Here is a 27,270-nt window from a genome sequence, read left to right as displayed (position 1 = left end):
GAGCACTGCAGTGCACATCTGAGGATGGGGACAGTCAGGACATGGCCATGCAGGTTTAGAGTGCTTATTAGACAGACAAACAGTGGGGGCATAGCTCAGGGGTAGAGCATTTGACTGCAGATCAAGAGGTCCCTGGTTCAAATCCAGGTGCCCCCTGCTAGAGTTTCTTTTAGATGTCAGAGAGTAAAATTCCTGAGGTATTCAGTAACAAGCAGCAAATAAAGGCCCGTGTCGCTTACATTGGCACTGTGTTCCCCTGTGCTCTGGATTCAGCACAGGGCACAGGGGAACACAGTGTCCTTGCTGTGTCCTCCTCTCTGGAAGGAGACAGCAGAGGACCAGTTGCAAGGTCAATCAGGTCACGGCAGTCAGGCTGTGACTCAGGCTTTCCTCCAAGGCAGTGACTGTGAGACTCACTCGCTGTAGAAAGTCCAGATTTCCAGGAGGTCTGCAGTGTTGAGGATACCAACCTATTCCTCTGGCAAATCTTCCTTCTCACCTTGCAAAAAGCCCTTTCTGGTCCTAGGTGGAGGACTCATTCCTACTCAGGCCTCTGCTGAGCCTCCTATCTGGACTCAGACTCTTTCAAGAACAAGGACACAGTCTTACCTGTCTCTGTGACCTCAACATGGATGACAGGTCCTGACCCCCAACAAGTTCCGTGAGTGTTTGTACATTGATTGAGTGATGAATCCCCTCTCTGGAGTATAGCGGCTTTCTTTGGGATGCATGTGAAATTCCTTGAAGACCCAGGACCAGCAGCTCTTGGCATTCCCACTATGTGATGACTTAGGGGAGAAACCAGAGACAGGCCTCCTGGCCAGGTCAGAGGTTGGGACCCTCACCACACCCAGAGGGACATGGGGCTTAGAAGACTAGTTACTTTGGATGAGAAAGACAGCAGTGCTGACTTCAGTGGAGAAAGCTTGACAGTTTCTGAGACATCCCGATGAGACAGTGGGTGTGGTACCATGGTTGAAGAAGTGCTAATGAGAGCTTCTACACAGCAGGGGGTATAGCTCAGGGGTAGAGCATTTGACTGCAGATCAAGAGGTCCCTGGTTCAAATCCAGGTGCCCCCTTTGTTTTACCTCATGAATATGATGTTTTCCTTCCAGGATTTTTACCACGTTGGTGAGCCTTCAGTGGAGAGAGGAGAGATAGGTCAGGTGTTAAGAGAAAGACTTCTTGACACCTGCTGCTCCAGAGAGACCCTATGATTTCAATGGTTGGCTGTGTTCACAGTGCATATGCAATGTCTCCATCCTGATGGAGACAGGGTCCTCTCTCTTGTTGAGGAAGTCAGCAGTGGCAGATGTGTGAATCTTGTTGCATTAGTGTTTCCTGAGAAAAGAGAACTTGTGTGTGTGTGTGTGTGTGTGTGTGTGTGTGTGTGAGTGTGTATACAGGGAAATAGTTTGTTAAATTGGCTTGCACAGTTGTGTGTAGACGGGTCTGGTTTTTGCAGGGCTGCCCCACAGGCTGGAATCTTGGAAAGGGATTAAGTGGCAACTGGTGTTACAGGACACTGTGGAGGCAGAATTTCTCTTTCCTAGGGACAATTGTCTTTCTTCTTAGAACTTCAGTTGATATGAGTCACCCACTTTAGAGGATGTCATGGGCTTTGCTCAAAGTCTAGTGGGTGAAATGTGGGTCAAATCCAAAAAATGCCTTCACATCAAACACAGATGTGTTTGGCCAGACATCTGTGCATCATGGCTCACCAAGTCAACACATGAAATTCACCATCAAAACAGGTAATGCCTTAAGCTTGGCCAATAACACGTCCTTAAATAAGGCAGGGAATTGAGACTAAGCTGTGCCATGACGAAGGCTGGGTTTGCATCACCCTGTGAGTTGCAGAGTTCAGGCAGTGAAAAGGGCAATGGCCACTGCCCAGGACACATTGGCCATTGAGAGATTCATAATTTGACGGCATTATTGGGAGGTGGTGGAAATTAGGAGGTGGGGCCTAGTTGGAAGAAGTAGGCCACAGGGTTTTGTCCTGGAAAGCTTTTACCTTATCTCCGGCCCTTCCTCTCTACTCTCTTCTTCCCGGCTCTCATGATATCGGCGTCTCAGCTCCATCAGACCTTCTCCACCATGATGCTCTGCCTCACCACAGGCATACAAGTCATGGGGCCAAGAGACCACGGAATGAAACATCTGAAATTGTGAAGCCAAATAAATACTTCATCCTTTAAAATTGTTTCTCTAACATATTTGTCAGCATGGTGAACTCTGACTAATGCGATAGGTAACAATATGCTAAGGAGGAATCCTGCTTTAGCAAGGGGTGGAGCATTTGACTATAGATCGTGTAGATCGAGAGGTCCCTGGTTCAAATCTGGATGCTCCCTATTGGTTTTTGTTTTTGCCAAACCTAAAATGATCCTTTCTGGATTTGGTATTGTGATCAGTAGTTTCTTTCCTTACCACGAATTCTAGTACTTGTGCCAGTTTCTCTGGTGACATCAGCAGCCTACCACAGGTCAGGGTCCTGTTATCAAGGATCTGTTTGTAGTTTTAAAAGTTCTTGATTAGTTTCTCTTCAAAGGTAACATTACACAGGTCCCCCAGGCTGACTTTGCATCAGATTTACTAACTTATCTTATTACAAATACAGATCTCTCCTTTAATTCTGATTAGTAGCACTTACAAAGAATCTGTGCATTTTAATTTTGCAGGTTACAATCTCCTATAATGTCTATCTTAACATCTGGTGATTCCAAGTGGTAGAAAAATTACATCAGTATTTACAGCACTGTGTCACTCTTAGCAAGCTCTCTAGCACTTAAGCCAAACTCCCAGCCCTAGCACTGTGTAATTCTAAATGACATTCTGGTGATAAACCTGAGTGATGTTCCAGGAGTGTCCTCCAAGATGGAGATGGTGGGTGACTGTGGGCCAGGCCTGGAGGGTGGTATGGATCTGTGGACATGGTAGGCAGGTGACCCATCTTAGTGGCACTTTAGAGCTAGGAGTGATGCCAGGTCATCAGTAAGGACCTGATGTCCTGTGTTAAAGGTCAGATATGAAATACACTCATTAGGCATCACTAGTTGTTTCTGAGTAAAGCCAGTGATGGTCACAGGTCGCTGATTCCATCACACGCTCCCTGGGATACTGATTTTTGCTCACTGAACTTGGCAGTAAGAAAGCTTGCTTTTGCCTCCTGGGTCCCCTACTGTTGAGTCTTCTTGTCAGGAAGGACAAGAAGCTAATTAGGTGTGGTTTTGCATCTCACCTCCCCACAGTCCTGCTGTCCATGTGACCTCCTGTACCAGCCTTCAAGTCCTGTTCACTCCTGTCTCACTCTTCTTGGGTGTCCTCTGTCATTTTCCTTTTTTTTGTATTTTGTCAACAGCTTGTGAACCTTCTATTTTCTGTCCACCTTTTGTGTGTGTGTGCGTGTGTGTGTGCGTGCGTGCGCGTGCGTGCGTGCGTGTGCGTGCGTGCGCGTGCGTGCGTGCGTGTGCGTGCGTGTGCGTGTGTGCGCGTGTGTGTGCGCGCGCGCGCGTGCGTGCGCGCGTGTGCGTGCGTGCGTGTGTGTGCGCGCGTGCGTGTGTGCGTGCGCGTGCGTGCGCGTGCGCGTGCGCGTGCGTGTGCGTGTGCGCGTGTGTGTGCGTGTGTGTGCGTGTGTGCGTGTGTGTTGAACTCAGGGCTTTGCACTTGTTAGTCAAGCACTCTGCCATTTGAGCTATGCCTCCAGCCATTTTGCTTTGGTTGTTTTTAAGATAGGGTCTTGCTTTTTCCTAGGGCTTGACTGGCTCACAATTCTCCTAGCTGAGATGACAGGTGGTTGCCACTGTCTTCTAGTATTGGTTGACATGGGAGGTCTTGAGAATAGCTTCTGCCTGGGATAGCCTCAAACAACAGTCCTCCTGATCTCAGCCTCCTTAGTAGCTGTGATTACAGGTATGAGCCACTATGCTTGTCTTCTGTTCACCTTTTCAGTGCCCCAAGTGCTTTGAGCCTCGTAAAGAATTGTCTTTATGGCTTCAGCATCCAAAGTAAAAGACTACTTTCTTCTCATCCCTGACACTTTGGCCCAACCAAATGTCCCTGCTAACACTGTACATCCAGACTGAGTCACACAAAGATTCAGTGGCAGTTTGACATTTTTACATACTGTATTCTTAAACTGTGTAAGGCAGGATAAAAGGGTTTAGAATGTTTTATTACTTACACTGAAAATGTATTTCCTAGCTATTTAAAATAACTAAATAAATTATTTTTCCAAGAACACATTGTTATTACCCTTGTTATCTCCTGCAGATCATAATGAATTTTGGGGATTGGTGGAGTGGCTCAAGTGCTAAGAGCACCTGCCTAGCAAATGTGAGGCCCTGAGTTCAAACCCTAATACTACAAAAAAAAAGTGAATTTTGGGCTTCAAACTCCCTGACATCTTCCCACAACTCTGTGCATCTCAAGCTGTGCTTCCTTTGGCTCATGGTCCTTTCTTTAGCCTTGGGGTCTATGTGGTCTTGACCTCATAAATACTAGTTCCCAAGGGTGAGGTCCACAAGAAAGAGATCCCTGCTCTCATTTCAGTGCATCCTGAGCCAGGGCTGCTCAAATAGCCAGTCTTCCTGCCTGGACCTCACTCCATTAGTTTTTTTTCTGGTTGGGATTTGAACTCATGGCCTTCACTTGTTAAGCAGGTGTTGTATCACTTGAGCCACAAATCCAGCCCTAAGTCCTCCCTCTTCTTACCTTGGGAAGCGTGTGGGTCATGACCTCTCTTGTAAGGAGTATCTCCTTCAAACCTGTAAATAGAAAGTGAGAGAAGTGTAGAGGGTGAGAGTGAGGTGGAGAGAGAGCAGTAGAACCCAGGGTTGGAGAAGATGAAACTGCTGGAGAGAAGGAGAGTGCAAGACCGGCTCTCAACAGCCGGCCTCCAAACTAAGGCCCCATACCAGTACTGAAAAAGAGGGGGCTGTAGGGAGCTGGGCAGGGAAGATTTCTAGAAGTCCTGGGATGGTCTATGGAGAAGGTTGGGGTAATTTTAAAACCAGACAGGGGTCTGTGTGAAGGCAGAGTCAGTTCCCAGTAGGGCACTGGAAACAAGGAGACCTAGAACATAGACTAGATCCTTGTGTGTGGTCAAATGCAGCCAAAATATTGTTGATCACAAAAATGGAACCAGGAAAATGATATAACCTAGTGGCAATCATTTTCCTGCACATCAAGTAGTCCCTGGTTCAAGACCTCATCACCTGCTGCCCCTTCCTTCCATACTGACCACATTTTGGCACTTGATGTCCTGTGTCACACCCTAGGGATTTTAGATGTCTCTGATTCTTACTTCATCATTTTTCTGTGGAGTGGATCATTTCTTCGGGTTACTTCTTCTATTGAATCATTAAAGGGTTCTGAAAATGGAGAATAAGAGAGGTGGGGGAAGCCGGCGCTGGTGGCTCACGGCTGTAATCCTAGCTACTCAAGAGGCAGAGATCAGGAGGATCGCAGTTCGAAGCAAGCCAAGGCAAATAATTCATGGGACCCTATCTTGAAAAACCCTTCACAAAAATAGGGCTGGTGGAGTGGCTCAAGGTGAAGGCCCTAAGTTCAAGCCCCATTACTGCAGAAAAGAAAAAAGAAAAAAGAGAGAGAGAGAGAGAGGTGGGGGAGAGGAGAGACCAAGGAGGCAGATCCTCCCCCTGCTCCAAAACATCTGGTGCAAAGAGTTCTTAACATAAATGTGAATTCTGGTTATGACTTGGTTAGTAATTGGGCGTGTTTTATTTGGGCATTATTTAACCATGGTCATTTTTTCACTTGTATAACGTGAAAAGGCACAGATTTATCCCATAGCTCCAACTCTCTCTGAGCTCATTAAGACACACATCATTCCAGGTCCCTTCCCAGAGAATGTGGTTTAGTAGTTCTTAGGTGGGAACAAATATCTGGTGCTTTTGCCCAGCCCTGTCCCCCAAAAGCATTTGTTGAGCATCTAACTCCTTGCTTCTGACTCTTCTAGGTGAGACTTACGGATTTCTGGCTGCAGAGCTCCAGGACCAAATGCCCTACCTCCATAGGAACTAAGGAGGAAGGTGCTGGTCCCAGTGCAGGTGGCAGTCAGGTGTGCAGAGTGGCTCGGGGCCAGGCCTAGTAGGAGGAAGCATAGGATGACAGAGCACAGCAAGTGCACATATCAGGATGGTGACAGCCAGGTGTGGCCATGCAGGTTTAGAGTGCTTATTAGACAGATATAAACAGGTGGTGGCATAGCTCAGGGATAGAGCATTTGACTGCAGATCAAGAGGTCCCTGGTTCAAATCCAGGTGCTCCCTGCTAGAGTCTCTTTTAGATGTCAGAAAGTAAAATTCCTGAAGTTGTCAGTGTCATGGATCCAGACTAAGACCTTTGTCACTGATTGGACCTTAACCCCCAGCGGTGCCCCAGATGTTCCCTGTACTCTGTTTCTCTTGTCCTCTGAATTCTCCCCACGTCCCACCTGTGTTCTCTCTGGAAGAAGACAGCAGAAGGCTGGCCGTGAGGTCTATCCAGGTCACGGCCAGTCTTGTTGTGGCATGGATTTCCTTTAGAGCAGTGATCGTGAGGCTTACTTACTGTGGGAAATTCAGCTGTCCAGGAGGTCTGCAGGGTTGAGGAGTCTGACTTCCTCTCTTGGCAAATGTTTGTCATCTACTCCAGGAAACCCTTCTTGGATATTCAGGCTGCTTCTTTCTCCTGTCCCATAGGCCACTGTTTAATCTTCTGACTCTACTATGGAAATTTTGTGGTTCTTGGGTCAGTCTCCCATTACTGAGACTGTTTTAAGAACGAAGACAATCTCTTACCTGTCTCTGTGACCTCAACATGGATGACAGGGTTAGGTACCTAATCAGTTCTGTGAGTGTTTGTTAAGTGAAGGAAAGATGGAGTAAAATAATGAGTACTCTCCTGAGGCCATGGAGTATGGTGAGGGGTAGGGGAGTCGGTGGCGGGGGGCTCTCTCTGGGCTGTATGTGAAGTTCCTTGAAGACCTAGGACCAGCAGCTCTTGGCCTAGGACCAAGGACCTAGGACCAGTAGCTCTTGGTGTGTATGGACTTAGGAAAGCCACCAGAGTCAGGCATCCTTTGGAGGTCAAGGTCTGGGACCCTCACCACACCAGAGGGACAGGGGGCTGAGGGAGACTAGTGAAGTCTGGAAAAGGAAAGAGAGAAGGGCAGACCCCAGTGGGAAAAGCCTGACAGTTTTTGGAACACACATATGAGACAGTGGGTTATAAATACGTAGCTAGCCTGGGTGTGGTGCCATGGATGAAAAGGTGCTAATGAGAGGTTATATATGAGTGGGGGTATAGCTCAGGGGTAGAGCATTTGACTGCAGATCAAGAGGTCCCTGGTTCAAATCCAGGTGCCCCCTACTTTTTCCTTCAATGAACACATTGTTCCCTTTCCAGGTTTTTCACCACATAGATTTAGCCTTCAGTGACCTTTTGTTTGTTTTGGCAGCACTGGGGCTGGAACTCAGGGCCTCAACCTTATTAGGCAGGCCACTCCGCCAACCTTCACTTAGCCTTCAAGGCAGTGAGAGGAGGTGCAGGTGAGGTGCACCTGCATCCCAACACCTGCTGCTCCTGAGAGACCCAGTTTCTTGAGGTCTGATGTGCTTTGTAGAGCCCTGGCAAACAGTTCTTTAATGTCTCAGTCCTAGTAGAGACAGGGGACTGTCTCTTGTTAAAGAAGTCAGCAGTGGCACATGTGAGAATATTGATGTGTTAGTGTTGTCCTAAGAAAACAGAACCCATTGTGTGTGTGTGTGTGTGTGTGTGTGTGTACAGAGATTTTAAGGTAGTGCCTCACACAGTTGTGTCAGACAAGTCTGCTTTCTGCAGGGCAGATGCACAGGCTGGTGACCCAGAAAGGCTAATGTGGCAGCTGGTGTTGGAAGACACTCAGGGGGCAGAATTCCTCTTCCCCAGGGACATCTGTCTTTTCTCTTAAGACTTCAGCTGATGGAGGAGGCCCATTCACCATAGGGAGTGTAATGGGCTTTGCTCAAAGTCTACTGATTGAAATGTGGGTCACCTCCAAAGATGCCTTCACAGCAAACACAGATGTGTGTGGCCAGACGTCTGTGCGCCATGGCTCACCAGGTCAGCACATAAAATTCACCATCAGAACAGGGTAGCCTTAAGCTTGGCCAACAACACACCCTTAAATAAGACTGGGAATGCCAACTAAATTGTACAGAGACACAGGTTGTATTTGGAATCATCCTGGAGGTGGCAGAACTCAGGCAGTGACAGGGGTCAGAGGCTGTGGCCAGTGTGTCATTGTGGTGACAACTGCCTAATGAGGCTGGCTGAAGTCCTGGCCCATGGCTTCCATTGGGTCCTGCCCTTTTTTATGGGCCAGGGTGGTCAGGCTTCTCTGCTATGCCATGAGCTTCTTGCCGCCTCCCAGTGGTTGGCTTCTGTTTTCCATTTGTCTGAGACAGGCTTTTCTTTAATTAAAGTACCCTGCTGCCACCAGGAATGGGTAACAGGGAAGAACCTCAGGGAAATGAGGTTCAGTGGAACTTCAGGGATGGCAACATGTATTAGGAGAGTATTTGGAAAACTCCAGTTGTACCATTTGACAACTCTCCCGGATCTCCCTTGGCAATCAAGCCAGCTCTCCCCTTAAGGGCTGGCACTGTTATCCCCACTCCCACTGTTTGCTGACCACAGCTAGAGTCAGAGCTCTGCTGACTCTAGCCCCATTTGCTGGATGCTGCAGACACCCAACAAAACCATTTCAATCAGCTTATTTATATCAGCCAATTCTACCAAGCATGCACAGATGTGGATTCTTGGAGTATTTTATAAAACAGGAAAAGTATGAATTTAAATAAGTCTGAATTTAGTTTCATAAATGTACCCAATTAACCTTTTGTTTAGAACGTCACCATTGGAGCAGCTAAGATAAGCCTGTTGCTCAGTGGGTTGAGGTAAACCTGGATTCCCAGTAGGCCAATTCTAAATACCCTTGAGATACTAGGGCTTCCTTGGTATCATGTAGAAAGACTTCAAGGGACTGGAAAGTTGAGGTGGGTTTATGATGTGTGACTTGCTCATCCAATCAGTCACAGTGACTCCCCACATCTAAATCAGCTCAAAGACCATGAGTCCCTCAATGACAGGGGAATCTAAACTAGAGACAAGGACCCAACCACAATATCCAGTCACAGGCTATGGACCTTCCTGCTGGATACCCCCAAAAGCTCCTTCTGCCATTTATCTAGATATTCCTACTGGTTGTCTGGTACTCGTGAAACTTCTGGAGATCTCATCCTTTGAGAAACATCAGAACATCCCAGAAAAGACTACATCCTGCATTAGCACCCCATCAAAGAGGATTTGGGAGACCACACTGACTATCCCTGGGTGCTGCTCTTGGCTCTACTGACCCCACTGACCTCATGGGGCACTTGGGTCTGTAACAGATGGCGATGCTGTTTCATGTCGTTGGCATGTTTGGTAGAGAAATGTAGCAGAATTCCTCTTCTGGAAGTGCTTCATGCCATTTGAGCAACAGGCAGTTCTGGAGCTGTTCTCTTGCCTGGGACCTACGCCGTTCATCCTGAGTTCCAGTTCAGCGTGCCCAACAGCCACCTGTCATCAAGTGGGATGGTGTGCTTGGCCTGGCAAGCAGGTTTGGAGGGCACATATGGAGTTGGTATTGTCTGTTGGTACTTGGCATCATTTCCCCCCATCCTATGTTCTCCCAATTCTACGTATATTGAAAGGACAAGCACTACCTTTGCCTACATTGTTTTCTGTCTCCTGAAACTGCCTGATTGACACAGTGTCTGTTCCCTGAGTGATTCTAGGAGCTAGACTCCCACAGGTGGGCATCATCAATTGGCTAGGCCACTTGGTGGGGTCTGAAGACAGTGATTACCTCATCACTGGTGGAAAGTGATACTCTGGTCCATATTATGAAGTAAAAAAGCCATTTAAATTAGTGTCCAATGCCTGCAATTGAGAACCTATTGTGCCTGCTGTTCTTGTACTTGTGTTGAGCTGCTGAGATCAGCCTTTGACCTCTGGGGAATGAGGGCTGCCTCCCAATCAGATGCCTCCCTGCTATCAGAGGCTCCCGTCAAAGCAGACTAGGCCATGAGAAGAAGGAAGGAGAGTAGACAGCAGGAGACATGAGAGACATCCATAGGTCCTTCTAGTGGTGCCCATGACAAGCCCTTGGTGAGGCAGCATCCCGAAAAGGGGTGAAGATGGGTATGACATGAGAAGAAGCAGAGGAAGGAGGGAACTTTGGCACCAACCTCAGGCCACGACTTAGGAGCCAGGGCCCTCAGCCAAGAGTGTGCAGAAGAGTGCAAGGCCACGGGGAGGAGAGACCCTGAGAACCCAAAGAAGAGTCTGTGGGAAAGGGAAAGAAGAATTCATGGCTAGAAGAGGGAAGATGGCAGTGAGAACAGTTAGCCAGACTCAGCAGTGTTTCTCAAACCTGATTATGCATCCAAGTGACTTGAGAGGTTTCAAAAAGAACTCAGGTGGCCGGGCACTGGTTGCTCATGCCTGTAATCCTAGCTACTCAGGAGGCAGAGATCAGGAGGATAACAGCTTGAAGCCAGCCCAGGCAAATAGTTCCATGAGACCCTGTCTTGAAAAAAACCCATCACAAAAAAGGGCTGGTGGAGTGGCTCAAGGTGTAGGCCCTGAGTTCAAGCCCCAATACTGGGAAAAAAAAAAAAAAAGAACTCAGATTTCTTTGGGATCCTGATACACTTTACATCCTTCTGCTAGTCTCTCCTTACCTCCAAAGTGTCTGAGAGATGGTCAATTTATAGGAACTGCCATTCAAGATGATTCTAAAGGCACTGGAAGCTATAGATAGCAATAATTTTCAAAATTGGTGCCCTCAGCCAAGGGCTATCCAGTGTCAAATTATCGTCAGCCCTCAATCAGCCAAAGCAGGATATTTATGTCATGGAAGTTGGAACCATTTTTACATCAGATCCAGCTATTTGATTTTTCTTTCCCCAGCAAGCCAGTTACCAGCACTTCACTTGGGAAGGCTGTAGGCACAGAAAGCTGCCAGGTGTGCAGAGGTGGGAGCTGGGGGAGAGGGGTCAGTTTATGATGCATAGTCTGTCCAGTGGTTACCAAACAAGAAACACAAGCCTTAGTTTTCACGTTCAGGATTTTGTCCAGGAGGTGAACATTGCACACTAGCTCTACTTCTTTTTTTCAGGAAAGCAGATGGAGCCATCCCAGGCTGAAATCCTGACTCTGAGTGTCGGGATTCCTGCTTCCTTTCCTCTGTTGAGTTTCTTGATCTCCAACCTATGTTCAGAAGGAAGGGAGGATGGGCAGTTCAGACCTCAGGAAGGTTTCTTCCCTCCTGCAGCCTCTGTGGACCTCCTCAGTCCATGAACTCCATCATATGGACTGGACATTGGTGTTTTTATTTTCTTAACTATACACCAGCTAAGTCCTTTTCCACATCATTTAAGAATCCACAGTTTTATGAATATTATTGAAAGGCACAGCTCCATTTCTCACTGCATAAGCCAAAAGGGTTAACTTTTTGGCTTATTCCTTGTCCCTAGAATCTAGTCCATCCCCGACATTCAGCTGCTCAGATGACGATGATCAAGAGAGTGAGACACGGGGCAGAAAGTGTTTGGAATTCATTGTGGTGGTGGCATAGGTCTGCCATGACTATGGGGCAAAGACACATTCTCACAAGATGCGGCTGTGCTGTGACTTTGACTGAAGTCTGGCTGTGTTCCCCTTGGATCTGCCTGGTGTCAAAGCGCTCCTCTATGCTTCCTGTCCATGTCATGAGCTCCTGACAAGGATCACCTTATTTGTTTCAGGTAGACAAAGGTAGTCTCCGGTTCTGCACCCAGCTTTCCTAACTTGTACACACAATGGTGTCAGGATGGGTTCCATGCAACAGAGCCTCATGAAAATGGTATTGGTTATCTCAGCTGGCTGAGACTAGCGGAATAGGAAATGAATCTGTGAGTCTGGGAATCTGGCATAACCTATAACTTGTCCTGGTAAAATGGTTGGTAATTATTGCTGGTGCTCCCCTGAAAAGAAGTACCTACTCAGGGCAAAGCTTCCTTCCAGACACCCACTTGCTTGTCATTGAATGAGAAACCGTGGGAGACCTGACCAATGCTAAGGGCACTAGAATAGCTTAGAGAAATAATAATAAGCTCAATGAAAAGAACCAAAATCTCTTATTCCCAGCAGCTGGAAGACTTAGCAGAAAACCACTGGCAGAGTTTGATTCTAGAAGATCGCTGAAATATGTCAATTTAATTCATACCCCCCTAAGTGTGAAAACATAGGGCTGTAGTCTAGAAAGAGTGAAACCCCTAAGAATTGTCATGAAGATTTATGAGATTTCTAGAACCTAAAATATTCTAACTGCAAGAGCTTCTAAACTTCCTCTGTCCAGTGAAGAAGCCCTTCCCGCTCACCCACCACTCCTGCTTTGCTTCTCCTCTCTTACTCCCACTGCCTGTCTTTTGATCAACACCTTAAGAAAATATCAGCATGCCCAGGAGAGTGAATTACAAAGTCACACCTTGCAGGTGGAGGCTGAAATAAGAAATAATCACCAAATGATACTGATTTATAATAGAAAAACTCTAGGGTATGTGTGTACAAATGAATTCCTGATAGTACTAGACCGAGGAGGGTAAAAAAAATGTATTAAACTCCACTGAACTGTTATTGAATTCTGGATTCAGTGTTTTAACTGAGGAAGCTGGGACTTATTTTTATTGTTTGCCCAACTTGGTGATTAAGCCTGGAAATCAAAATTGCTCAAAGATTGATGAAACTGGAAATCCGTGAAAGGTAGGATGTACTTAATGTGTGACATGTCTCTGTCCTCCAATGCATGCACAATCTTTAAAAACCAACCCCTTCCATCCAAGCTTTAGAAATGTATCAGTGGCTGGGAGACAGTGTCACTGCTGTCATCCTAGCTACTTGGAAGGTGGAGATCAGGAGGATCAAGGTTTGAGGCCAGCCCAGGCAAATAGTTCACTAGACCCCATCTCTAAGATGGTCAGATGAACAGGAGGTCTGAGGTGGGGCTCAAAGGGATAGAGCAGGGGCTCAAAGGGATAGAGCACCTGCTTTGCAAGCAAGAGGCCCTGAGTTCAAACCTGAGTCCCAACAATACCAAAAAAAGTCATCGTTTATTGGAGCTCTACCATCTTGGAGATCCATTTCAACTGCATGTGTTTGTGGACTGGTGAGATGTTGTAGTTAAAAGGTATCCTTTCATTCAAATGGAGGATAGAAGGTTCTTAAGAAGAGAGTGGAAGGGACTAAAAGTCACCCTTTGTTACCGTGTTGTAGGTAGAGCGATTGCCTTAATAATCTGCAGATACAGTACATGGCATGTCCTCGTGGGCTCCGAGCATTTACGCAGGACGTCCGTCTGTATGGTCTATTTGTTCATTTTTGCAAACCACAGTGACCAGCCATGTAGTACAACTTTGTCCACTTTTATATTAAATAAAGAAAATGCATGTTTTAGCTATTTTGAATGCAAGTAGCCTTCCAGGAAAGATTACAATACATCCCACCAGGACGAAAGTATGAAAGTACCCATCACCTTTTTAAAGAATTGCAGTAATTTAGAAATAACAGGAAGACATGCCTGCCATTAAGTCCAAAATGCCTTTCTTTACAGAGCAGGACAAGGAGCATTGCTAAGAGGGACACAGAGCCTAGAATGGAGTGGGAGCTGATGGGACGGCTTGAGACCTAGGAGTGCAGTCACCCCTGCAGTAGCAGGAGATGAAATCCCTACCTAGGGATGTGCATTTTTAATTTGGGAGAAAGGAAACCCAACTGTTAACAGTGGTTAGCATTTATTGAGAATCTATGTTAACAGTGGTTAGCATTTATTGAGAATCTATAAATGTTCAACCGCAGGTCAGGAAGCACTGACGTAAGACTTTCAAAAAACAGTTCTTCTCTTCCTTCCTTCTTCTTCTTTCTTCTTTCCTTTCTTCTTCCTCTCCTCCTCCTCCTTCCTCCTCCTCCTCTTCCTTCTTCTTCCACACTCTCTCTTTGTCTCTTTCTCTCTCTCTCCACCTCCTCCTTCCCCTCATCGAACTTGCCTGTATAATACCATGACTGGATATCATGCCTTACCTTTGCTTTCCATGGTTCTCCGCCTTCTTTGGTGGCTGTGATTCTGGCATCTTCCAGGTGCCTCAGGTGCTCAGATGGGTCCATGGATGGCATCAGGCACTGCAGGTGAGCCTCCTCAAAGCAGGTAGACATTTGTCAGTTTGGTCCATCCCACTGCAGGGCAAGGGCTTGGCCAGTAAATGATAGGGAGTCTTCAGCACCAGCTCACGGACCATAAGGCCTACTCTTTAGGTTCCTGGATGGTTGGGTATGATCTCCAGCTGTGCTGACCTGTGGTGTTGCTGAGTCTATATCCTTGCCTAGCAGCGATACTGCAGCCTTTTTGGTCAAATACCTGATCTCATATCAAGCAGGTCTCTGGGGACTCTGCCAAGGCCACAAACTTGGTCATGGGATGAGAGAAGACCACAGAATGAGATGGTAGAGAAATCCAAACTCTGGTTCTGGAAGGGAAGGTGACCTCAGACAGGTGCTGAGGGAGGAAAACCTCAGATCATGGCAGAGGAGGCTCCTGGGGTCCACCTGAAGCACAGAGTGTGGGGGTGGGTGTTGTGAGTTCATGGCCAGAGCAGGGCTGTGTGCCAGGACCTAGGGGCAGCCCAAGACAGATGGAAACAATGTGTGGGAGAAGAAGGGCCATCCAGTTATTAGTGCTAAACCCAGGCCACATCAAGGAGGGGCATAGCTCAGGGGTAGAGCATTTGACTGCAGATCAAAAGGTTTCTGGTTCAAATCCAGGTGCTCCCTAATCCTTGTGCTTTTTATTCCCTGAATCAATTGTCATCCCTAACATTAAAACTTCCCAGGAGGCTAGATGAGACAGGAGAGGACCCTTTAGTTCTGGTTCAATGGCTCAGTAACTTGTAGACCCAGATGAGCTCTGTCAGTGACCCTATTGTGCTGTGTCTGTTCTTCTCTCGTGGCCTGAGTCAGCAGATAGGATGTCTAGCATCCCTGGTTCCACCCACCAATGCTAGGAGCCATTCATCATTATGACAAATGAACACACCAAGGAGGGCAGAACCTCTATGCCGGAAGCTTGGAATCTATGCTGTGGGGAGTGGATTAAAGCCTGTGAGAACTGGACACAGCAAGGTGAGATGCAGTTCATTGCTTTTACCTGTAGACCGAGATAGGCACAGCCCCACAAGAAACAGGGAAAGGCAAAACAGCTGCGTCTCCAAAGCTGTGTTCAGAGAAGCAGGAGTGCAGGTTTCTCCTGTTGCAATGTCACACCCTTCCCTATGGCTCCACCTTGTTTGCTGCTATAAAAGACCTCTGAAGGAGGAAGAGGGGCTTTTTGCCTTTTGCTTTTTGTCTTTGGGGCTTTACTTTGGGCTTTTTGATGTGGGAAGCTTTTGGAAGGGCAAAGAATTATTGAAGGGAAAATGCTAAAGGGAAAGGGGAAAAATTGTGGAAGGGAAAATGCTAAACAGGGGTTGATAGAAAGTCTGCACCGAGAACTTTAACATAGGCTTCGGAAAGCAAAGCTGAGAAAGAACTTCATACATAGACCTTAGGCAAGCTAAAGAAAAGCCAAAGAGGACAGGGGACAGTGCACAGTGAGAGTCTAAGGATGACACCTTAAGAGTTATGCATATGCAGATTGTAGGTGCAGCTGCTGGTTTACAAGGTTGAGCAACCAGGCTTTAAGAGAGCTGAAGAGAGAATGCTAAAAAAAAAAAAAAAAAAAAAAAGTACAAGCCTGGGGGAAAAAGACTTTAAGAGCAATTAAGCTAAAGATAAGTTGAGAGCAAACACAGTGTGAACCTAAGGAAAGAGGTTTTAAGCAAGGTTTTAAAGAACTGCGAGGAGTAAGGCCTTAAATAATCAAGATAAAAGAAGCAACGAGGGTTGTGCGTCTCCAGCCGAGCGTACAACACACCTGACCCCAAATTTCTGTCTGTCTATTCTGTATCTTTTCTAAAATCTCCAGTTGCCTCCAGTTAAGCCCAGTTAGGTCCAGTAATAGCCAAGGAACGAGAGAGCAAACCTCGCTCCAGCAGGGGAGGGAGCACGAGAAACAGCACCCCCTTACACTATGTAGCCTACAATTACAGCAGGGGACACTTGTGTTCTACAGCGTTGTGCCTTGGGGGAAGGTCATAGTTCACCTGTGATCTGAGGGGCTTATTCAGAGGCTCAGCAGCACAGGGAGGGTCCTCCTCCCAGCTCAGAAGTCCCTTTGGGCCTGTACTCTGAACTTCAAGAGGGATAGGCTCAAGACCAACCCCTGTTCTGCAAGTGAGCTGACTCACCGCAAAGAGGCTTCCAAGAGAGCAGGACTGCTTACCAGGAGCTGCATTCCAGGGGGGCCATGACCAAAACTTGGCCTTGGGAGTGATGAAGAGAGCACTGGAGAGAGTGGACAGGAGGGTTGTGGGTGCCAATGAGAACTAATTCCAAAGCCAGGGTACCCAGCTGGAGACCAAAGAGGAGGATGCACTTGGCAGGGGAGGTGGAGAAGGTTTCCAGGCACTGGAATGAGGGGTCAGGAGGAGAGGGGAGGAGGATGATGACAAGAAGACAGTTGGTTTGTATGTGGTGGGTCAGCCAGGCTGTGAGGCCTAACCAGGAACAAACAGAACCACACCCAAGTTACTGTAGGACCCCTGCCTGGGGAACCAACAGTCATTAAAAGGTGTCAATTAGGGAACCTGTTTGAAGCAAGCTTCAGTTCAAGGGAAAAGCATTTGACTGCAGGTTAAGATGTCTATGGTGCAAATCCAGCGTATGGTTTATCTGTCTGACTTTGTCTCCTTTTGGGTCTAGGCAATCTAGTGCTAATTACACCAAAAGTCTTTCAGGTCATTTCTTGGGAAGGTCAAGCTCATTGGGCCTTTCAGGGAGTGGGTAACAGGTCGTGTCCTGCCCAGGGCTGGACCAGCCATGTGAGATTCAGTCCCAGCCCTGGTATTAACCAGGTGTGTGCGCTTGGACGTGTGTCATGATTATTTTTCAATCCTGTACCCCAGGGCACTGCACTAACTTGGAGGTTCCCAGTTCCCACTGGGACCCTCTGAGGAGCTTGTTAACAGCCCTTTGGCCTTTTGTCAGTCACTGCTGAGGACTCAGACGCTGGGGCTGGAATCATCATGCACAGAGGCATGCACTGTGCTCAGCATTTCACACCAACAGCTGAGACAGGCAGCCCTTACTCCAGCTGGGGAGTAAGGCTTGATTCATCCAAAGGTCTTCTATGGCTTTTCTATGATGTCTTTGGCTATGGACTGCTGGACTTAGAGTGTACTGGACGTGGGCTTAGGATCAGACGTCTTCATTAGACAACACTGACATGAACTTTTAAGGACAGATTGAAAGGTTCCAACCCAGGTTCTCTTACCAGCCCTTATGTTTACTCACTGATTTTGGGGATGTGATTCCAGCTTCTTTTCCTTGCTGGAGCCTATGGTTCTGAATCTGTCTGCAGGGAGGACAGAGAGAAAAGAAGCCAGGAGGGTCAGTCAACGCAGTCCTCTAAGCAGCCCTGGATGACTTCATCTCACTCCCGGGATCTAGTCCCAGACATCCTCTTAGCACCCTGATCCTCACACCACCCCCAGGCTTGGGTCTGGGCAGGGCAGAACATGAACCTATGGTCAATGAGTCTGCAGCAGTCCTAAATGGGAGTTCCAGACATGGAAAAGAGTGAAGGTCCAGGGCTTCTGACTACAGCCTGGCATGCTGAGCTCATAGTGAACACCCCCTCTATTGTAGGGGCATTTGCTGTAGACTGAGCAAAGTGGTACGTGACACCTACAGGAGGGGAGATATGGGTCACTTATTCTCTGTGAATCGCATGGTTTGTCTGGGGGAAAATTCTGAACAATCCTGAAACTTTCTGCAACTAGGTGGAACCCAGAGAACTAGAGAAAGCAGGAGTCTGTGCCTCATAAACTCTATTGTGCAAAAGATCAGCTGAGAGCTGCTGAGTCTACACTTGGGGTGTGGGCCAGAGTTTGTGCTGCATCGTTCCCTTATCCTGATTCTGGCTGGAGAGGAATGCACAACATAGGATGTGCTTCAGTGATTAAAACTGGGACAAAGGGGGCACCTGGATTTGAACCAGGGACCTCTTGATCTGCAGTCAAATGCTCTACCCCTGAGCTATACCCCCATTCATATGTAACTTTTCCTTAGTACTTCTTCAACCATGGCACCACACCCCAGCTATCTACATATTTATTACCCACTGTTCCTTTGCATGTTCCAAAAACTGCCAAGCTTTCTCCACTGAAGTCTGCCCTCCCTTCTTTCCCTCCCTATGGTTAACTAATCTTTTACCAGCCCCCTATCTCTCTGGGTATTGTGAGGGCACCAATCTTTGACCTGAAAAGGATGCCTGAGTCTGGAGTTCCCCCTAACCCATATACAATGGTTAGGACAAGAACTTCTGGTACTGGGTCCTCAAAGACCCTCTCACACAGCCCAGGGAGAGCCCCCCAATGCTTTAAGCTCTCAAAGAGGGTACCCATTATTTTACACCATCACTTATTCACTAAGCAAACACTCATAGAGTGAGTTAGGTGATAATCCCTGATACCATGTTGGAGCTACAGAGAGAGGTAAGACATTGTTCTGTTCCTCATAGTCCAGGTAGGAGACAAACTTATGGCAGAAAGCTAAGCGGAGGCCTGAGGGATATGGAGTAGGGAGCACCCACCTGCACAAGCCTTTTGGGCAAGAGAAGCAACCACAATCAGTCCTCTTTGGTGGGGTGGTGGGTAAGCAGGGCTAATGCAGGGTGTAGTCTTTTCTTTTGGGGGATGTGCATACTGGGGGTTGAACTCAGGGCCTTGCTCTTGCTGGCCAAGAGCTCTACCAATTGAGCCACGCTCCCAGCCCTTTTTCTTTGATTATTTTTAAGATAGAATCTCCCTTTATGCCTGAGCTGGTCTGGACTGTGATCCTCCTATTTATTAGTACCTGGGGTACTGCCAAATCCCACCTTTGTTCTGTAAGATCTGTACTTTGCCATTTTCATCTGCCAGGACCTACCTAAATTGTCATTGTCCTCAGGTCCAATAAGACTAAATGGCCAGTTCACACCCCCTTCATTTCCCTGAAGTTCTTTCCTGTTACCTGTTCCTGGTGGCAGCAGGGTACTTTGGTTAAAGAAAAGCCTGTCTCAAATGGAAACACAGAAGCAGGAGATGGCAAGGAGCTCATGGCACAGCAGGGCAACCTGACACCCAGGCTCCTAAAAAGGGTGGGATCCAAGGGAAACCATGGACCAGGACTTCAGCCAGCCTCATTAGGCAGTCACCACCATAATGAATACCGGCCACCGTCTCTGACCCTTGTCACTGCCTGAGCTCCACCACCACCAGGATGATTCCAAACTCCACTTACGTCTCTGTGAAATTTAGTTGGCATTCCCAGTCTTATTTAAGGGCATGGAGTTAGCCAAACTTAAGGCATTACCTGTTGTGATAGTGAATTTTGTGTGCCCACCTGGTGAGCCATGGTGCACAGATGTCTGGCCACACACATCTGTCTTTGCTGTGAAGGCATCTTTGGATGTGATTCACATTTCAATCAGACTTTGAGCAAAGCCCATTACCCTCTCTAAGGTAAATGGGCCTCCTGCGTCAGCTGAAGTCTTAAGAGGAAAGATGAATGTCCCTGGGGAAGAGGAATTCTGCCTCCAGCTGCCACATCAACCCTTCCCAGGTCACCAGCCTGTGCATCTGCCCTGCAGAAAGCAGACTTGTCTGACACAACTGTGTGAGGCACTACCTTAAAATCTCTGTACACATGAACACAGACACAAACGTAGTTCTCAGGACAACACTAATACAATTCACCCATCTGCCTCTGTTGACTTCCTTACTCAGACACAATTCTGTCTCGACCTGGACTGAGACAAAAAAGAAGTGTCCACGGGCCCTATGAATGTCTCAGCCGTGAAGAAGTTGAGTTTCTTGGAGCAGCAGGTATTGGAAAGTCTTTCTCTTAACACCTCATAATATTGGATGAGTGTCTTTAAAAATATGGAAGAGGAATGTCATGTTCATTGAGGGAAAATGGATTTGAACCAGGGACCTCTTGATCTGCAGTCAAATGCTCTACCCCGAGCTCTGTCCCCACTTTGATATAACCTCTCATTAGCACCTTTGGATCCATCGCACCACACCCAGTGTCATCTGCATGTTCCAGAAACTGTCAACTTTCTCCACTGAGCCTGCCCAATCTCTTCCCCTCTCCAGATGTAACTAGTCTACCTCAGCCCTCTGTCCCCGAGGTGTAGTGAAGACCCCAGCCTTTAACTTGATAGGGTACCTGACTCTGGTGTTCTCCTAACCCACACAGTGTCAAGATGAGAGCTGCTGGACTTGGGTCTTCAAGGAACCTCACACATAGCCCAGAGCCCTCCCCCATACTCCATAGTCTCGGGAGGTTCTCAGTATGTAACTCCATGACTCATTCACTCAACAAACACTCGTGGAGTGTGTTAGGTGCCAGTGCGTGTCTTCTCTGTTGAGGCCACAGACATTGTGTTCTTCAAAGAGCCTTAGTCCAAATCGGAGACAAGCCAATGAACCACATTTCCATAGTTGTGTCAGAGGGATAAGCAGAGGCCTGTGGAGCAGGGAGAAAGGAGCACTCCACCTGGGGGTCAGGAGAGGCCTCCTGGGGAGATGACAAGGAAGATTTCCCAGAGCTGAGCTCCTGTAACCACAGATGTCCTGAGACGGCTGCGATTTTGTGCAGTGAATGAGGCTCACGATTGCTGCCTTGTAGGAAAGCCTGTACCACAACATGGCTGATAGGCCTCAGGGCCAGTGCCTTGCTGTCTCCTTCCAAAAAGGAGGACACGGGCAGGGCCTGAGCTGAATCCAGATGTACTATAGTGGATATTTGGGGCACCATTTAGGGTAAGAACTAATGAGTGACAAGGGCCTTTTATTTGGCCCCTTGCTACTGCATACCTCAGGAATTTTACCCTAATCCCTAAAAGACTCTTTCAGGGGGCACCTGGATTTGAACCAGGGACCTCTTGATCTGCAGTCAAATGCTCTACCCCTGAGCTATACCCCCACCTGTTTACAACTGTCTAATAAGCACTCTAAACCTGCGTGGCCTCACCTGGCTGTCACCATCCTGAGATGTGTGCTTGCTGTGCTCTGTCATCATATGCTTCCTCCTAGGCCCAGCCCTGAACCACTCTGCATACCTGACTGCCACCTGCACTGGGACCAGCACCTTCCTCCCTAGTTCCTGGTGAGGCAGGGCATTCAGCCATGGAGCTCTGCAGCCAAACATCTTTCAGACTCACCTGGAAGAGTCGGACTTAAGGACTTGGTTGTTCAAAAGATGCTTGGGAGGTGAGGTGGGGGCAGGCCTGGGCGAAATCAGTTATTTGTTCCTACTTGAAAACTCCTAAACCAGACTCTCTGGGGAGGAGACCTGGGATGATGTATGTCTCTCACAAGCTCTGTGGACAATTCTGACTCCCAGAGAGTTTGGAGGTGTTGCCTTTCCAAATTATGGAGGCTTAAAAAAAAAAAGACTGTGGTTAAAATCACGTCCCAATCCAATACACCCGATTACTGACCAAGTCATAAGCAGAAGTCACCATTGTGTTACAGTCTCTAGGCTCCAGATGCTCTTGGGTGGGGGAGGACCTGCCTCCTTGGTCTCTCTTCTCTCCCCATTTACAGAATCCTTCCATGTGTCAATAAAAGAATCGTCTGTTCTCCCTCATACTCAGACTTTAGATCTAGGGCAAATGCAGCAATGTGGTTGGACATGGGTCACACACTAAGGGTCACAGCACATATGGGAGGAATGGGGATTGGTAGGAAACCCAAAACTTGAAAGTGTTTGATGTCCTCACTGCAGAGTTGCTAATACAGAAACCTTAAAATGACAGAGGTCAATATGGGAAGGTGACTGGGAAGTAGTGAAGAGGTCAGGTAGAGATGAATCAATTTGGGTTGTAATACAGTTGTGCATGGAAGCAATGCTAGAAATCTCTCTGTATAGCTATCCTTATCTCAACTAGAAAAAATGCTATGTCTGTTATTATTGCTTATGTCTACTCTTCAACGGAATTGGAGAAAAGGGCAGAACAGGTTCTGCCTGGAAGTGAGGGGGATGAGGGGGCAGAGAAATGGCCCAAACAATGTATGCACATATGAATAAATGAATAAAAAAAAAGTAAGCTAAGGAAAGGAAAAAGTAAGCTAATCCATGGAAAAATGATGAGGTGTGACAGTACAGCAGTGCCAACATGTGGTCAGTATGGAAGGAAGGGGCAGCAGCTGATAGAGTTTTGAACCAAAGACTTTTTGACATGCAGGCAAATCCTTTGCCTCTAAATCATCCTTTTCCTGTTTTCACTTTTGTGTTCAACAGTATCCAGGATGTGTTCTACGTCTCCTCATTTGCAGTGCCCTAATGGGAACTGATTGTCCTCCTTCATTCAAACCCCTATCTGGCTTTGAACTCGTCCTGACCGTCCCCCATCAATCTACCCCAGGGCTTCTAGAAATCTCCCCTGCCCAGCTCCTTGTAGCCACCTCATTCTCAGTACAGGTGTGGGGTGTCAGTTTGGAGGACCGCTGTTGAGAGCTGGTGTCTTGCTCTCTTCTCTCCTGCAGGTTGGTCTTCTTGAATCCCTGGTTATACTGCTCTCTCTCCACTTTACTCATCATGGCCTCCACACGTTGGTATCTTGAGAACTTGTCCTCTGTTTTTCACTCTGATCTTCTTAAGACTCCCCATTTTCTATTTCTGGGTTTGAAGGAAAGACTTCTTACCAAAGAGGTCATTACTCCAAGTGCTTCCCAAACTATCCACTAAGCACAGTAGGATGAGAAAGGCCCAATGGCTGGGGAGAGTGGCTCAAGTAAGTAGAACACCAGCCCAGCAAGTACAAGGCCATGAATTCAAACCCCAGGGCTGAAAAAACCCCCACCATAATGAGGGCCTTGCAGGATACTGGGTGTTTGAGCAGCCCAATGTCAGGAATCAGTATGCAGTAAAATGGGACCTCATTGACCTCGCCCATGGAAACTAGTACTTATGAGGCCAAAACCACATAGACTCCAAGAATGAAGAAGGGACTTTAATTCAAGGTGTATAGCAGGTGGACACACAGAGTTGTGGGAAGAATGTTAGGAAAGTTGAAGCCCAAGATTCACAGTGGTTTACAAAAAATGATTTGGGTTGTAGCAGTGTCTTCTTGGGACAACATTTTATTTAATTTGAATAACTAGGAAATACAATTCCAGTATAAATAATAAAACTTCTTTGAACCACTGCATTGTGTCATATATGGTTTAAGAATACAGTGTAGAAAATTGAGCTCCCTTGCATCTTCCTGTCATTCAGTCTTCAGTGTGTGTCAGCAGTGGCGTCTGGCTGGGCAGAAGTAGCAGGGACCAAGGGGAAGGCAGTCTTTTACATCGGCCTCTGAAGCAGCAAGCAGAGTCAGTTCTTCACAAGGCTCACATCACGTGGGATATTCAAAACTTGGGCAGAGGGTCACAAACTGTAGACAAATTAAGAAGAAAGAAAAACAGAATTTTCAACACAAGAAAAGTGAGATAGGAATGAACAGGACTTGAAGGATGGTGCAGGAGGTCACATGGGCAGCAGGTCTGTGTGGAGAAGGACTGTAAAAAGTGAGCTAATTACCTCCCCGTCCCAGGAAGATTCAATAGTAGGGGACCAAGGAGGCAAAAGGAAACTATTTTCAACTTCCATGTTCAGGGAGCTCATGATGGAATCAGGGACTGGTGACCGTCATCACAGGCTTTACTCAAACAATTAGTGCTGCCTAATGAGCAAGCATATTTCATATCTGAGCTTTAACACTGGACATCAGGACCTTAGGCCTGCCATCACCCCTAGCACTAATGTACCACTAAGATTGGTCACCTTTCTGCCATGTCCACAGCTCCATGTCAACCTTCCAGGCCTTGCCCACAGTCACCTGCCACTATAGACCTGGCTATCTATGGCCAGCCCAGCCCAGCCTCCCTTAGGTGTGGACTGAAGGCATTTGTGCGTACCACCAGAATGTGACTTAGAATTACAGTGCTGTAAATACCAACGTGATTTTCCAGCCACTTAGAGTTATTAGAGATTAGGATGGATATTGTAGCAGAGTATACCCCTCCCAATTATAGCACACTTATTCTTCCTGAATGCTACTAATCAGAATTAAAGTGGTTGTCTGTATTTGTAATATGGACACCCGCTAAATCTGTTACAAAAGCAGTCTGGGTGACCTCTGATTCTGCATGTCCATCCATAATGTAACCTTTAAAAATAACTAATTAATAACTTTAAAAAACATAACCCTGACCTGTGCTAGGCTGGTGATGACACTTAGGGAAAACTGACACAAGAACTGGAATGAGTGGTAATGAAACCAGGGACCTCCTTATCTGCAGTCAAATGCTGTACCTCCGAGCTACACCCCCTTATCTACCTGAGGCTCTTCCTTATATTTCACCTGTTGTGCTAGTCGGTTTTTCAACTCCGTAACCACTATGTTAGAGAAACAATTTAACAGGAAGAAATGTTTATTTTACTTCATAATTTCAGATACTTCATCCCATGGTGGCTTATCCTCTTCACTTATGGGCTTGTGGTGAGGCAGAGCATCCTGGTGGATGGAGAAGGTGTGACGGAGCAGACAGGTACATCTCATGACAGCTGGGAATCAGAGTAGACAGGAGGGTCAAGGGACAAGGTAAAGCTTTCCTGGGCACACTGTGGCCTACTTCCTCCAAATTTCCACCTTCTTTCAGTAATGCATCAAATTATGAACCCATCAATGGATTAACTTACTGAAGTCGGAACCCTCACAGTCCAGTGACTTTCAAAACACCTACTACTGAACACTGCTGCATTGGGAACAAAGCCTCCAGCATGTGAGCCTTTTGGGGGACAATTCATGTCTGAGCCAGTTACCTGTGTTACCACACCCAAAGACCCCATAATGTACAATAAATTTCATTCATTCTTGTCTTGGGGAAACTCGTGCTACCATAAACTGACTTTAAACCCTTTTTCGTGGAATGAGTACAATACTTCCTTCCCTATTGGCCTTTCCCTTGCCTTGATCTCCTGGATTTGAACCAGAGACCTCTTGATCTGCAGTCAAATGCTCTACCCCTGAGCTATTCTCCCACTTACGTGTAACCTCTCATTAGCACTTTTCCATCCATGGCACCACACCTAGGCTAGCTGCATATTTCTAACCACTGTCTCATCAGCATGTTCCAGAAACTGTTGAGCTTTCTCCACTGAAGTCGACCCTGCTCTTTTCCCCTCTAAACTTAACTTGTCCCCCTCAGCCCCCTGTCCCTCTGGGTGTGGTGAAGGTCCCATCTTTTGACCTAGCAAGGATACCCGTCCCTGGTATTTCCCCTATGTCCACACACAAGAGCTTGTCCTACACAAGGGTAGGACAAGAGCTTCTGATCCTGGGCCTTCAAGGAACCTCACATAAATCCCAGAGAGTACCCTCCATATTCCATAGGCTCAGGAGAGTATTCCTCTTTTTTATTCCAACACTCATTCAACCTACACACACCTGTCAAATTGTTAGATACTAAGCACTATCGTTTATGGAGAGAAGGATAAGAAGAACAGGTAAAACTATTCTCCTTCTGGAAAGATTCTTATTCTACATAGGAGACAGACCTGTGAACCAGTGTTTCCACAGCAGTGGCAGGAGGCTCAGCAGAGGCTTGTGGGATAAGGAGCCCTCTACCTGGAGACCAGAAGGGATTGTTAGGAAGGTGAGAGGGAAGATTTGCCAGAGGAAGAGACAGGGTGATCTCCCCACTCAGCAGACTTTCTGGAAGTCTGCATTTTTCAGTGAGTGACTCTCAGTCACTGCCTTGGAGGAAGCCTGGGTCACAGCATGGCTGGCCATTATCCAGTGGGCCTCACAACTGGCCCTCTGCTGTCTCCATCCAGAGAGGACGACACAGCAGGGACTGAGCAGAATCCAGAGAACAGGGGACCACGGTGCAGTATATATCTGTGCCACCATGGGGGGATTAAGTGCCAATATGAGAGACAGGTCCGTTATTTGGCTTTGTTACTGAATGCCTCAGGACTTTTACTCTCTGACACCTAAAGGAGACTCTAGCAGGGGGCACCTGGATTTGAACCAGGGACCTCTTGATCTGCAGTCAAATGCTCTACCCCTGAGCTATGCCCCCACTGTTTGTCTGTCTAATAAGCATTCTAAACCTGCATGGCCATGTCCTGACTGTCCCCATCCTCAGATGTGCACTGCAGTGCTCTACATCATTTGCTTCTTCCTACTAGTCATGAACCACTCTGCACACCTGACGGCCATCTCCACTGTGACCAGCACTTCCTCCCTAGCTCCTGGTGGGCAGGACATTGACTCATGGAAATCTGAGCCAGAACAGCGTTAGACTCACCTGGAACTGTCAACTCAAGGACTTGGCTGCTCGTCAGATGCTGGGGAGGCAAGGGAGGGTGGCAGGGCTGGGCAAAAGCAGAGCTCATTTGTTCGCACCTGAGAACTCCTAACCAGAAACTGAGTAGAGAACCTGGGATGATGTGTGTCTTAATGAGCTCTGTGGACAGCTCTGACTCAGAGTTTGGTACTATTGATTTACGTGGTGCCTTTTATGTTATAGAGTTGAAAATTTCAGTGTTTAAAACTATTCCCAAATGAAGAGACCTGATTAATAAGCAAGTCATATAATCAATGATTATAGTAGAGGGTCTCTGAGTTCCAGAAACTCCAGGGCAGGGGACCAACCTTCTTGGTCTCCCCTCCTCCCTGGTCTCTATTATTCCCCTTTTACAGAATCCTCAATGTGTTGATAGAAGAAGAAACCAGAAGAAAGGATCCAACCCATAGAAAAGACTTGAAGTGGAAATCACAGAGATCTGTGGTCCCTGGAGCACAACACAGAACATCAAGTATATTCAAGGAAGAGCCAGAAAGTGACAGTCTTGAACCAGCAGCTGAATGACAGGCAGGCAAACGATTTCTCCCTACATTATAGCCTTTCCTGTTTCCAGGAAATACTGTGATCAACAATATTTGGCTGTGTTTAACCACACACAGGGATCCAGTGTGTGTTCCATGTCTCCTCCCTGCCAATGT

At 47.2% G+C, this 27,270-nt stretch overlaps 8 non-coding genes across 8 annotated transcripts; 5 read left to right on the top strand and 3 right to left on the bottom strand.

The window, feature by feature from the left end:
• Window positions 1–84: 84 nt before the first annotated feature.
• On the top strand, window positions 85–156 carry Trnac-gca (transfer RNA cysteine (anticodon GCA)). Its single transcript has one exon. It is a non-coding gene; the product is annotated as a tRNA-Cys (tRNA).
• An 853-nt stretch (window positions 157–1,009) lies between these two features.
• Trnac-gca (transfer RNA cysteine (anticodon GCA)) lies at window positions 1,010–1,081 on the top strand. Its single transcript has one exon. It is a non-coding gene; the product is annotated as a tRNA-Cys (tRNA).
• Window positions 1,082–6,226: 5,145 nt separating this feature from the next.
• Window positions 6,227–6,298, top strand: Trnac-gca (transfer RNA cysteine (anticodon GCA)). The gene has a single exon. It is a non-coding gene; the product is annotated as a tRNA-Cys (tRNA).
• A 1,008-nt stretch (window positions 6,299–7,306) lies between these two features.
• On the top strand, window positions 7,307–7,378 carry Trnac-aca (transfer RNA cysteine (anticodon ACA)). Its single transcript has one exon. It is a non-coding gene; the product is annotated as a tRNA-Cys (tRNA).
• A 7,450-nt stretch (window positions 7,379–14,828) lies between these two features.
• Window positions 14,829–14,900, top strand: Trnac-gca (transfer RNA cysteine (anticodon GCA)). The gene has a single exon. It is a non-coding gene; the product is annotated as a tRNA-Cys (tRNA).
• A 3,298-nt stretch (window positions 14,901–18,198) lies between these two features.
• Window positions 18,199–18,270, bottom strand: Trnac-gca (transfer RNA cysteine (anticodon GCA)). Its single transcript has one exon. It is a non-coding gene; the product is annotated as a tRNA-Cys (tRNA).
• Window positions 18,271–21,122: 2,852 nt separating this feature from the next.
• Trnac-gca (transfer RNA cysteine (anticodon GCA)) lies at window positions 21,123–21,194 on the bottom strand. Its single transcript has one exon. It is a non-coding gene; the product is annotated as a tRNA-Cys (tRNA).
• Window positions 21,195–26,272: 5,078 nt separating this feature from the next.
• Window positions 26,273–26,344, bottom strand: Trnac-gca (transfer RNA cysteine (anticodon GCA)). Its single transcript has one exon. It is a non-coding gene; the product is annotated as a tRNA-Cys (tRNA).
• Between the last annotated feature and the right edge of the window lie 926 nt (window positions 26,345–27,270).

The sequence above is a fragment of the Castor canadensis genome, chromosome 2, assembly GCF_047511655.1.
Source record: "Castor canadensis chromosome 2, mCasCan1.hap1v2, whole genome shotgun sequence".
Lineage (NCBI taxonomy): Eukaryota > Metazoa > Chordata > Mammalia > Rodentia > Castoridae > Castor > Castor canadensis.
Note: the sequence above shows the minus strand (reverse complement) of the source record. Positions and strands in the feature narration are given on the sequence as shown.